At 48.5% G+C, this 9,597-nt stretch overlaps 1 long non-coding RNA gene across 3 annotated transcripts; it reads left to right on the top strand.

Moving 5' to 3' along the window:
• The first annotated feature begins 3,485 nt into the window (after positions 1-3,485).
• Positions 3,486-9,313, top strand: LOC116524728. Of its 3 annotated transcripts, XR_004257463.1 has the most exons (4): positions 3,486-4,012; positions 4,332-4,501; positions 5,239-5,510; positions 8,102-9,313. It is a non-coding gene; the product is annotated as an uncharacterized LOC116524728 (long non-coding RNA). The 3 variants fall into 3 exon arrangements; XR_004257462.1 differs by lacking the exon at positions 3,486-4,012 and having other exon boundaries at positions 4,019-4,501; XR_004257464.1 differs by lacking the exons at positions 3,486-4,012; positions 8,102-9,313 and adding an exon at positions 7,633-8,077 and having other exon boundaries at positions 4,019-4,501.
• The last annotated feature ends 284 nt before the right edge of the window (positions 9,314-9,597 follow it).

Raw genomic sequence — 9,597 nt, forward strand, 5'->3', positions numbered from 1 at the left:
GAAAACACAGGCTTAGGGATGTCAAATGGCTGTTCAAGGTCACACAGGGCAGAACTAAGAGCTGCCTAAAGCTAGGGCTGCATCACCTTCCCCCTAAGCTACCTGAAGCTTGGTCTGCTTCTGACATGGAGGGAGAGGATCTGGGGGAGCCTCATTCCCCACCTCACCACCCCCACCAAGTTGAGAGACAGTTTACAGTGTGGACCCGCTGCTATGGTGTGCATGTTTGTCTTCTCTAAAACTCATGTTGAAAAGTAGTTGCCATTGTGCCCATATTGGGAGATGGGACCTTTAAGGGGTGTGAAGGTCATGAGGGCCCTGCCATCATGGGTGGATTAATGTCAGTATTGTGGAGGTAGGTCTGCCCCCTCTTGCTCTGTCTCACCCTCTCTTTGCCTTCTGCCATAGGATGATGCAGCAAGAGGCCCTCACCAGATGCCAGCACCTTGACTGCGGACTTCCCAGCCTCCAGAACTGTGAGCAATACATTTCTGTTCATGATAAATTACCCAGTCAATGGTGTTTTGTTGCAGCAGCACAAAATGGACTACAGCACCCACCCTAGGAGAGTCCTTCAGACTTCAAAGCAAGGTACTTAATTTTATTTCTTTTACAATAAAGGTAGTTTTGAGAAACTGAGTTAGGAGGATCCCAGATCCAACAGAGGGGCAAAGGCCTGGAGGTTCCAGGGTGGGAGAAGGGCTGTCACAGCACGAAGGATATAAGCAGACCACTCAGGAAAGAGAAAACCAAATGGTTGTTAAACAACTGACAGGTGGCTCAAGCCTGTAAGTGGGAAATTAAAAAGCAGAGGAAGCATACAATGGCATTTGCCACATGGACACTGGAATTAGCAGAAATGTAAAGGAATGACATCCCCCAGTGTCAGGGTGGATGCAGGGAAGCAGCTGCCATTGGAGACTTCCGTGGCAACACAGCTGCCACAGCCTCTTTGGAAAGTAATTTGGCTGAAGCTATTAAGATTTTGCATGTGCATGTCCTCCTACCAAGCAATCCCATGCTTGGAGTCCATCTTCTGTGGGGAATAAGTATGTGGTACAAGCCAGATTACGTCTCCCAAAGTTCATATGTTAAAGTGCTAACCCCCAGGACCTCAGAATGTGAGTGTATTTGGAGACAGTCTTCATTAAGGAGGTCATTAAGGTTGAGTTCATTGAGGTGGACTCTAATCCAGTCTGACTGATGTCCTCAGAAGAAAAGGGGATTAGGACACAAAGAGGCACAGAGTAGGGAGGCGGAGGTTGCAGTGAGCCGCGACCGAGCCACTGCACTCCAGCCTGGGTGACAGAGCAAGACTCTGTCTCAAGGCAAAAAAAACCAATGAGGCACAGAGTAGACAATGTCTACACAGAGACAGACGGCGGCCATCTACAAGCCACAGAGAGAGGCCTCAGAAGAAGCCATCACAGCTTGCACCTTGGTCTCCGAATTCTAGCCTCCAGAATTGTGAGAAAACCAATTTCTGTTGTTTAAGCCCCACAATCGGGGAACTGTTATGGCAGCCCTAGCAAACCAATGCTCTGCAATAGGACACACGTAAGGTGTTCCATGAAACCCTGCTGAAATGGCAGCAGAATGCAGTCACATCCAGGTTCACCAGCAGTGGAAGGCTGAATTGCTGTGGCAAAAAAGCCCCCCTTATGGAATATGATGACGGCAAGTGAGGCCAAAGCTCTGGGCCTGGTGGGCTAAGAGGCTAAGATGTTGTGTTCTAGGCTGTGGCAAACTGCAGAGACACACAGAGAACAGCTGAACCAACCCTTCCCCACTCCCCATTTTTGTGTATAAACCACTCTATTAAGCCTGATGATTTCTAAGGCTTGGAGCAGGTCTGGAAGGACAGAGGAGCTGATTCTTACATGGGATATCTGAGGCAGGTGGTTAAAAAAAACAAAAACAGTAGCAACATGCAAAAATTCTCATGGCCTAGTCTGATATGAAAACAAGAAAAAGTGTTTTCTCTGATACTTCTACAAGTATCCACCTTCCCAACTTGCAGGTGAGGGAGGAGTGGGAGCCCAGATTTCTGAGGAGTAGAACTGTGGGCCAATCCAGTGGGAAGGCCCTGCTAGAGAGACCCCAGGAGTCCTTATATACAAAGCTGGGTTCTGGACCCGTGTTGGTCATCTCGTGGTACTGGCAGTGGAGACACCCCCATTATTGTTGGCATGGTGCACCTACCCCTTGTCCAGGAAGACAGAGGAGTTGAACCCATCAACCAGCTGCTCATTAATCACCCACATGGAGCTCTGCAAAGATGATGCCCGGCAGCCAGATCATCAGACATCAGGGCCCTGCCTGGCCATCACTGCAGCGGGACACCCACATTAGAAATTCTGCTCCCCAGATAAGGCACAGGACGGCAACTGCATAGACTTTCAGCCAGAGAGGAAATGAGCTGAAGTCTCAGGGGCACAAGATGACACCTGGGGAAATGTGCTTCACCAGGCACTCACCTTCCAGCTTGCCAGGCCCACCGGGGTTCCAACACCCAACAACCTGCTCCGGCCCAGGAAGGGTCCACCACTCATCCCTTGCCTTCCCTCCACCGCCTTGCTCCACAAACACGGTGATGGTGAGATGTGGGGGGCTGCCCAGGTGGGATCACAGTTGTGGCCTGGCCTGGATGGGCCTGCCCTGGACTTCTCAGTGTTACCTTTGGGTACTTCCTGCCAAATGGCCAGAGGTGCCAGAAGTGAGTGCTGAACCAAAAAGTCTGCAGCAGTGGAAAAGACTCTCGTGCCAGGCTTGCCTGGGGTCAGAGCCTCAGAAAGTTGGGATATAGCAGGAGAACATCTTATTCTCTTTAGTGGCTCCCATGGAGTGAGCTGGACGGGAGTCTCCCTCTAGAATGTGGGAGCTGGTTATCAAAGTTCTGAGTTCTGTTGGGGCCTACCACCAAGCAGGTTAGGTCACTTCTTCAAGGTTCCATTACCTTGACCCTTTCCTTCAAAGACTTCCCCAAAGATTCCCTGAGCTACTGACGGCTCACCCTCCTCCCCTATGTCATGTCCTTACCTGTTCACAATTTTGCCAGCACCATTGCTCTGGGAAAACCCAAATGCAGCTAGGGCCCTAGTTTTGAGGAGACATAGCTGGGTTCCAACCCTTCTTTTTCTGACCAGTTCTGTGCCCTGGAAAACTCACTGTATGTCTCAGAGCCTCTCCAGCCTCCCAACCTGCACAGTGCGAATCATCCCAGCATCTGGTTCCCAGAGGCATCATTAGGCATATAGGAGATAATTCTCATAACACTCACAGGTTGGTGTCACAAGTAACAAATGCACAAACTTAAAGAAGGAAGAATTATAAGGATGGATGGGAGGCCGGGTGCGGTGCTCACACCTGTAATCCTAGCACTTTGGGAGGCCAAGGTAGGTGGATCACCTGAGGTCAGGAGTTCAAGACCAGCCTGGCCATCATGGTGAAGCCCCATCTTAAAAAAAAAAAAAAAAAAAAAAAAAAAAAAAAAGGATGGATGGGATGCAGTATGGACTTACAACTGAAGACACGCCCGGTTCCCCAGTATAATATTGGAAAAGTTACTTCCACTCTGGGCCTCATTTCTCATTCTGCACCATGAGGGGGTTAATATAAAATGAAGCTCATATCTGGTCATCCTGTGGCATAAAATCAGAGCCAGTGTCTCATCCCAGCCTGAGTGGCAGGCTGCATCATGCACAGCAGCTTGCAATGAACCTCACTGCTGGGATTCATTCCCTTGTGTAACCGTGAAGTGGTTAGTGACTCCCCTTGGGACTCAGAGAATACAGCAAAGTGCTGGGTTGCCTCTCCTGTCCGGGTCAGCTAGGGCTACTGTAAGAAAGTGCCACAAACAGGGTGGCTCACCATAACAGAAATGTATTCCTTACAGTCCTGGAGGCTGGAAGTATGAAGTCAGGGTATCAGCATGGTCCAGTTTTGCCAAGGTCCCTCTTCAGGGTAGCAGACTGCCAGCTTCCTGTTGTGTCCTCAGATGCTTGAAAAAAAGGTGAAGGGTCCCTTTGAAAAGGGCACTAATCTCATTCATGAGGGCTCCACCCTTAGGAGCTAATTATCTCACAAAGGCTCCACCTTCTAATATTATCACATTGGGAATCTGGCTATCAACACACGACTTTTGGGAGACATAAACATTCAATCCATTGCAACTTCCAATACTGAATTACAAAAAAGTGCCAGTTTCCTTGTATTTGCTGTCACCTGTGTTTCTCCCTCCCTTTCCCTCTCCTTCTCTGTCCCTCTCGTCTTACTGCCTCTGTCATAGCCCTCTAACTGAGAAAGCAAGCTTTCATCTCTACCCAACATAGAGACCCACATGGCAAAGAGCTGGGAAACACCCAGGCCAACAGACAGAAAGGAACTCTGGCTCAGTCCAGACTGGTTCTGCCATTACCCACGTGAGTGAGCTTGGGGGCAGCTCCTCTCACAGTCCAGCCTCAGTGAGAGACCTGAGAGACCTCCAGGCAGAGGCACGCAGGTAAGCTGTGCTCAGGTTCCTGATCCACAGATTGTGAGAGATTAAATATTTGTACTTCCACATTGCTAATATTGTGAGAAGAATGGGTAACTCACCTAGTCTACCAGGCCCCAGGATCTAGCCCTGCCATCGTTCCCCTCCTCTCTCATCCTCTCCTTGGGGGCTCCCTCAAGCCACACTGGCTTTTTTCTTTTTGAGATGGAGTCTCACTCTGTCACCCAGGCTGGAGTACAGTGGTGCAATCTCAGCTCACTGCAACCTCCGCCTCCCAAGTTTAAGCAATTCTTCTGCCTCAGCCTCCCAAGTAGCTGGGATTACAGGTATGCACCACTACGCCTAGCTAATTTTTGTATTTTTTAGTAGAGACGGGGTTTCACATGTTGGCTAGGCTGGTCTCAAACTCCTGACCTCAGGTGATCTGCCTGCCTTGGCCTTCCAAAGTGCTAGGATTACAGGTGTAGCCACCACGCCCGGGCCACACACTGACTCTTTCTAATCTCCTCTGCCAAACTCACCACTGTCTGGGAGTCTCTGCTTTGGTGGTGCCTTCTGCCTGACACATTATTCCCAGGCGTGTGCAGGGCTGGCTTCCTCTGGTCTTTCTGGTCACAGCATAAATGTAAGGCTCCTCTGCCCCCACCCAGTGACTTCCCAGCCCCACCTCTTAGCACCTTACTTCATTTTCTCTACAGCACTGGCTCTTTTCTTTCACATGCCTTTGTCCACCTCCCCTCCAGACTGTGAGCTCCTGGAGGGCAGGGACCACTCGGCTGATCTCAGCACAGCACGTTGGGCCCACCAGGGCACCTGCACAGGGTGAATGCTCAGCCATGGTTGTTGAATGAATAAATGGGAGGATCGCAGACTTTCCGCCTCCCCACCTTCTGACCAGTTAAGACTGTGGAGATGATCAATAAAAATGAGAGGTGCGAGTTAGGCCTGAGGCAGGAGGCCGGACAGCATGAACTCTGGGTGACTCTTCCCTGGTTCCAGTTGCTGGCAAAGCAAGGTGGGCACCACCGTGGACACAGGAGGCTGACCGCCCCCTGGTGGCCAGCCATAGCACTGCAGCCCCAGGCTGGAGCACCTCGACTTAAGTCACACACTCTGGCTGGGTGACCTCAAGGCAGTGGTTCTTCAGGGGTCTGCAGGGGGCAAAGGGGCAAAGGAGCAGGTCTGCAGGCTCCAAGGGCAGTGTGAGAAGCCTCAGAAGCCTCCCTTGAACCCTCTTTGCCTCCGCTTCTTTTGGTGTCAGGCATCCTTACCTTGGCCAGGGCAATGCTTCCCTCTACTTTCAAATGCAGACTCAGAATCCAACAAGGACCAGCGTCATCCCTGGACCATAGACTCAGTGTCCAGTGCTCTGGCAACCTCTGCCTATAGCAAGCCCTCATCACCCAAGCCCCAAACCTCTCTCTGCTCTGAAGGATGTCCAGGGAGTGGAGAGCATTTTCCCAGAGTCTCAGAGCACAGTGGGCACTGATGGATAACCCACATCAACAGACACTTTCTGAGTATGTAGAACCCTTGGGGTCACCCCCCTCAAGTACCCTAATTAATACAGGAGGAAACAGAGGCTTTCTCTCCCATAGCCTCTGTCTGTACTAGTGGAGAGGGCTCATCCTGCTTCCGGGTGCTCAGAGCAGTGGCACTGTCCTCTCAAGGCTGTTCTGGAGCCCTTAGGGAGCCCTATGTCTGCCCTGCTCGTGCCCTGGGTTCCTGGGCATGTTGCTAGGAGGCTGATGCCACTGACCCATAACAGAGGTGCCTCCAACCTCTTTCTGCTTTCCTTCTGGGAGGAGGCTGAGCACTGGCCTAGGAAGCTGGAGCCCTCCCTTACCCTCTAGACTCTGTGCATCTTCTGTGGCCTAAGCCAGGCTCTGTCTCTTTCTGGGATTCACTTTCCCAAAAGCACAATGAGGGGTTGGCCATGAAACTGCTGATGTGTGCTTAGCAAGGATGCAGTGTCAAGTTCCACCAACAGGATGGGATGTCAGAGTGGGGCAGCTCAGGTGCATATCGTGCAGAAGCCTCACTAACTGGGGCAGATGCTGAGGGACGCCACATATAACAGCCAGGCCTAGTGTCCATGGCCAGGCATGCTCAAGGGGCCCTGTGTCTGGACAAAGAAGAGAATATGCTGGTGAGTTCCTGCTACACTGTGTCCACAAGTGCAGTACACAAGAAATCCCCAGGCAATACAAGTGTAGCCTCCTACACTTGCAGAGGCCTGGGTCACATCTTTACCACTGGAGCCAGGAAGTGGTGTCAGTCTCACTTAAGCACTAAGAGTGAGGGCAGAGAGGGGCAGTTCCTCAAGAAAAAACAGAGGTGCTGTCTCCAACAGAAGAGGAGTTGGATGTCAGACAGATAAAAGCACTCGATCTCAGAATCATACATGTAGACTCCATATCTACTTCTGCCACTAGGCTCATGGGGATATGTATGTCTCAGAGAAGGTAGGTGTCTTGTCCAAGGTTACACAGTGAGCAATGGCAAAACACTCATACTTTGGTTAACATTCAATATGGCTACATATACTAGAATCACCAAAATAATAGTGACATGTATTAGGGTTCTCTAGAGGGACGGAACTAGTAGGATAAATGTATATATAAAGGGGAGTTTATTAAGCACTAACTTACATGATCACAAGGTCCCACAATAGGCTGTCTGCAAACTGCAGAGCAAGGAGAAGTCAGTCTGAATTCTAAAACTGAAGAACTAGGAGTCTGATGTTCGAGGGCAGGAAGCATCTGGCACAGGAGAAAGATGCAGGCTGGGAGGCTAGGCCAGTCTCTTTTTCCACATTTTTCTGCCTGCTTTATATTCTAGCTGTGCTGGCAGCTGATTAGATGGTGCCCACCCAGATTCAGGGTGGTTCTGCCTTTCCCAACCCACTGACTCAAACGGTAATTTCCTTTAGCCACACCCTCACAGACACACCTAGGATCAATACTTTACATCTAGGATTCAATCCAATCAAGTTGACACTCAGTATTAACCATCATGTGACACAAGCAAGAGACAGATTTATTTCTTTCTCATGTAAAATAACTCAGTGACAGGCTGTCCATACTGACCTTGGACTAACCACCATGGTTCATGAATCACCTGTCTTTCTGTTCTAGCATCTTGTATGTGCTTTCCATCCTCAATGCAGTCTCATGGTCCAATGTGGCTGCTGGAGCTCCAGCCTCGACTGGCCACCACGTTTGCATTTCAGACAGCAAGCAAGGCAGGGCAACCTCCCCACCCACCCCGCACCACAGTCTGTGTCAGTTCCATCTGAGCAGTCTCCCCAAAGTCCCACACCACACTGTGGTCACATCTCATGGGCCTAAACTTAGTCTGGTCATTCTTAGCTGCAAGAGAGGTTGGCAGCTTTAGTCTTCTAGTGTAGTGAATTGCTGCCCTAAATAAAACAGAGTATCTGTACATAAGAATAAGGGGAGAATGAAAACCGTGGAAACTAACAGTGCTCTCTCTCACTACAGCAAGTGCCAAGATAGAGAGGAAGGGATGGGGTTGTTTTCAGATGAATCGGACATTTGTTTACCTATCACAGCCGCTCTTTTCTCACTGTTTATTCATTCACAGAGAGAGAAAAAGCTTAGTTCCAAACCAGGATATATGAATGGGACCCCTGCTTTTAATTCCCAAGCAGAATGACTGGAATCACTGTGTTGGCTTTCATCTGTTTGTACCTTGTAAGTAAATCTGAGAACATCCTTTCCTATTTCATAAATGGGGCAGGGAGGGGCTGAGAGCTGTGAAACCTTTAAGGCAAGCAGCATGTCCCTACAAAACTGGGTCAAAATTGAAAGTCTGTAAATGTAAAAAGTACAATGTATTCACCCCAAGGACACTTTGACCCTCATAGTAAATATTACCAGTAAAATGAATCCACCCAAAATAAAACTTAGTGCATTCAGCCTGCTCTAACAAAATGCCATAAACTGGATGGCATGTAAATGACTGAAATTTATCCCTCACAGCTCTGGGAGCTGGGATGTCGTAGCTCAAAGTCCCAGAAGATTTGGTATCTGGTGAGGGCCAACTCCCTGGTTCACAGACAGCTGTCTTCTCGCTGTGTCCTCAGATGGCAAGGCAGAGAGGGAGCTCTCAGTGGCTTGTTTTGTAAGGGCACTCATGCCATTCATGAGGGCTCCACCCTTACAGCCTTATCACCTCCCAAAGGTCCAACCTCCAAATACCATCATACTGGGGGACAGGTTTCAAAAAGGAATTTGGGGGGACACAAACATTCAGTCTACAGCAAAAACTGATCATGGTTAAAGCTGCACATGGTAAAATTTATCATTTGCTGAAAATTGATGTAAGAAAAGTATATTTAACATTTTGATATGCATAATTTGACCAAGGAAAACTGACTTGGTAGGAATAATACCTAAAGAAAGGTGACAATAGCAGAATCTAAAGTTAGTAAATTATGATGTGGACCCCCCAGGAATCAAGTCATTTACAAAAAATAACTTCGAGCCAGGCCTGGTAGCACACATCTATAATCCCAACACTTTAGGAGGCCGAGGTGGGAGGATTGCTTGATGTCAAGGGTTTGAGACCAGCCTGAGCATATAATGAGACCTTGTTTCTATAAAAAAAAAAAAAAAAATGAACATCCACTGCAGCATCCTAAATTTCTAACAGCCTAGTTTGAATTCATACCAACTTAGCTTCAAAAGCATACAAAAACCCTGCTCCTATACAGTTCATTCCCTCCTACTTTTATGTTGTTGGCAATCCTCCCACCTCAGCCTCCTGAGTAGCTGGGAATACAGGCATGTGTCACTATGCTTAGCTATTTTAAAAAATTAATTAATTAATTAATTAATTAATTTTAGATGTTTGGTCTCTCTGCATTGCACAGGCTGGTCTTGAATTCTTGGCTTCAAGTGGTTGCCCAACCTTGGCTTCCCAAAGTGCTGGGATTACAGATATGAGCCACTGTCCCTGGCCATAAATTACACATTTTATATATATGCCCATTAAAATATTTATAATTACTTTTCATGCATTTATCTTTTGAACCACATAAGAAATGAAGAGTTGCAAGTCAAAAATGCAGCAATATT

The sequence above is a fragment of the Sapajus apella genome, unplaced genomic scaffold (assembly GCF_009761245.1).
Source record: "Sapajus apella isolate SASKATOON/1434 unplaced genomic scaffold, GSC_monkey_1.0 scaffold46, whole genome shotgun sequence".
Lineage (NCBI taxonomy): Eukaryota > Metazoa > Chordata > Mammalia > Primates > Cebidae > Sapajus > Sapajus apella.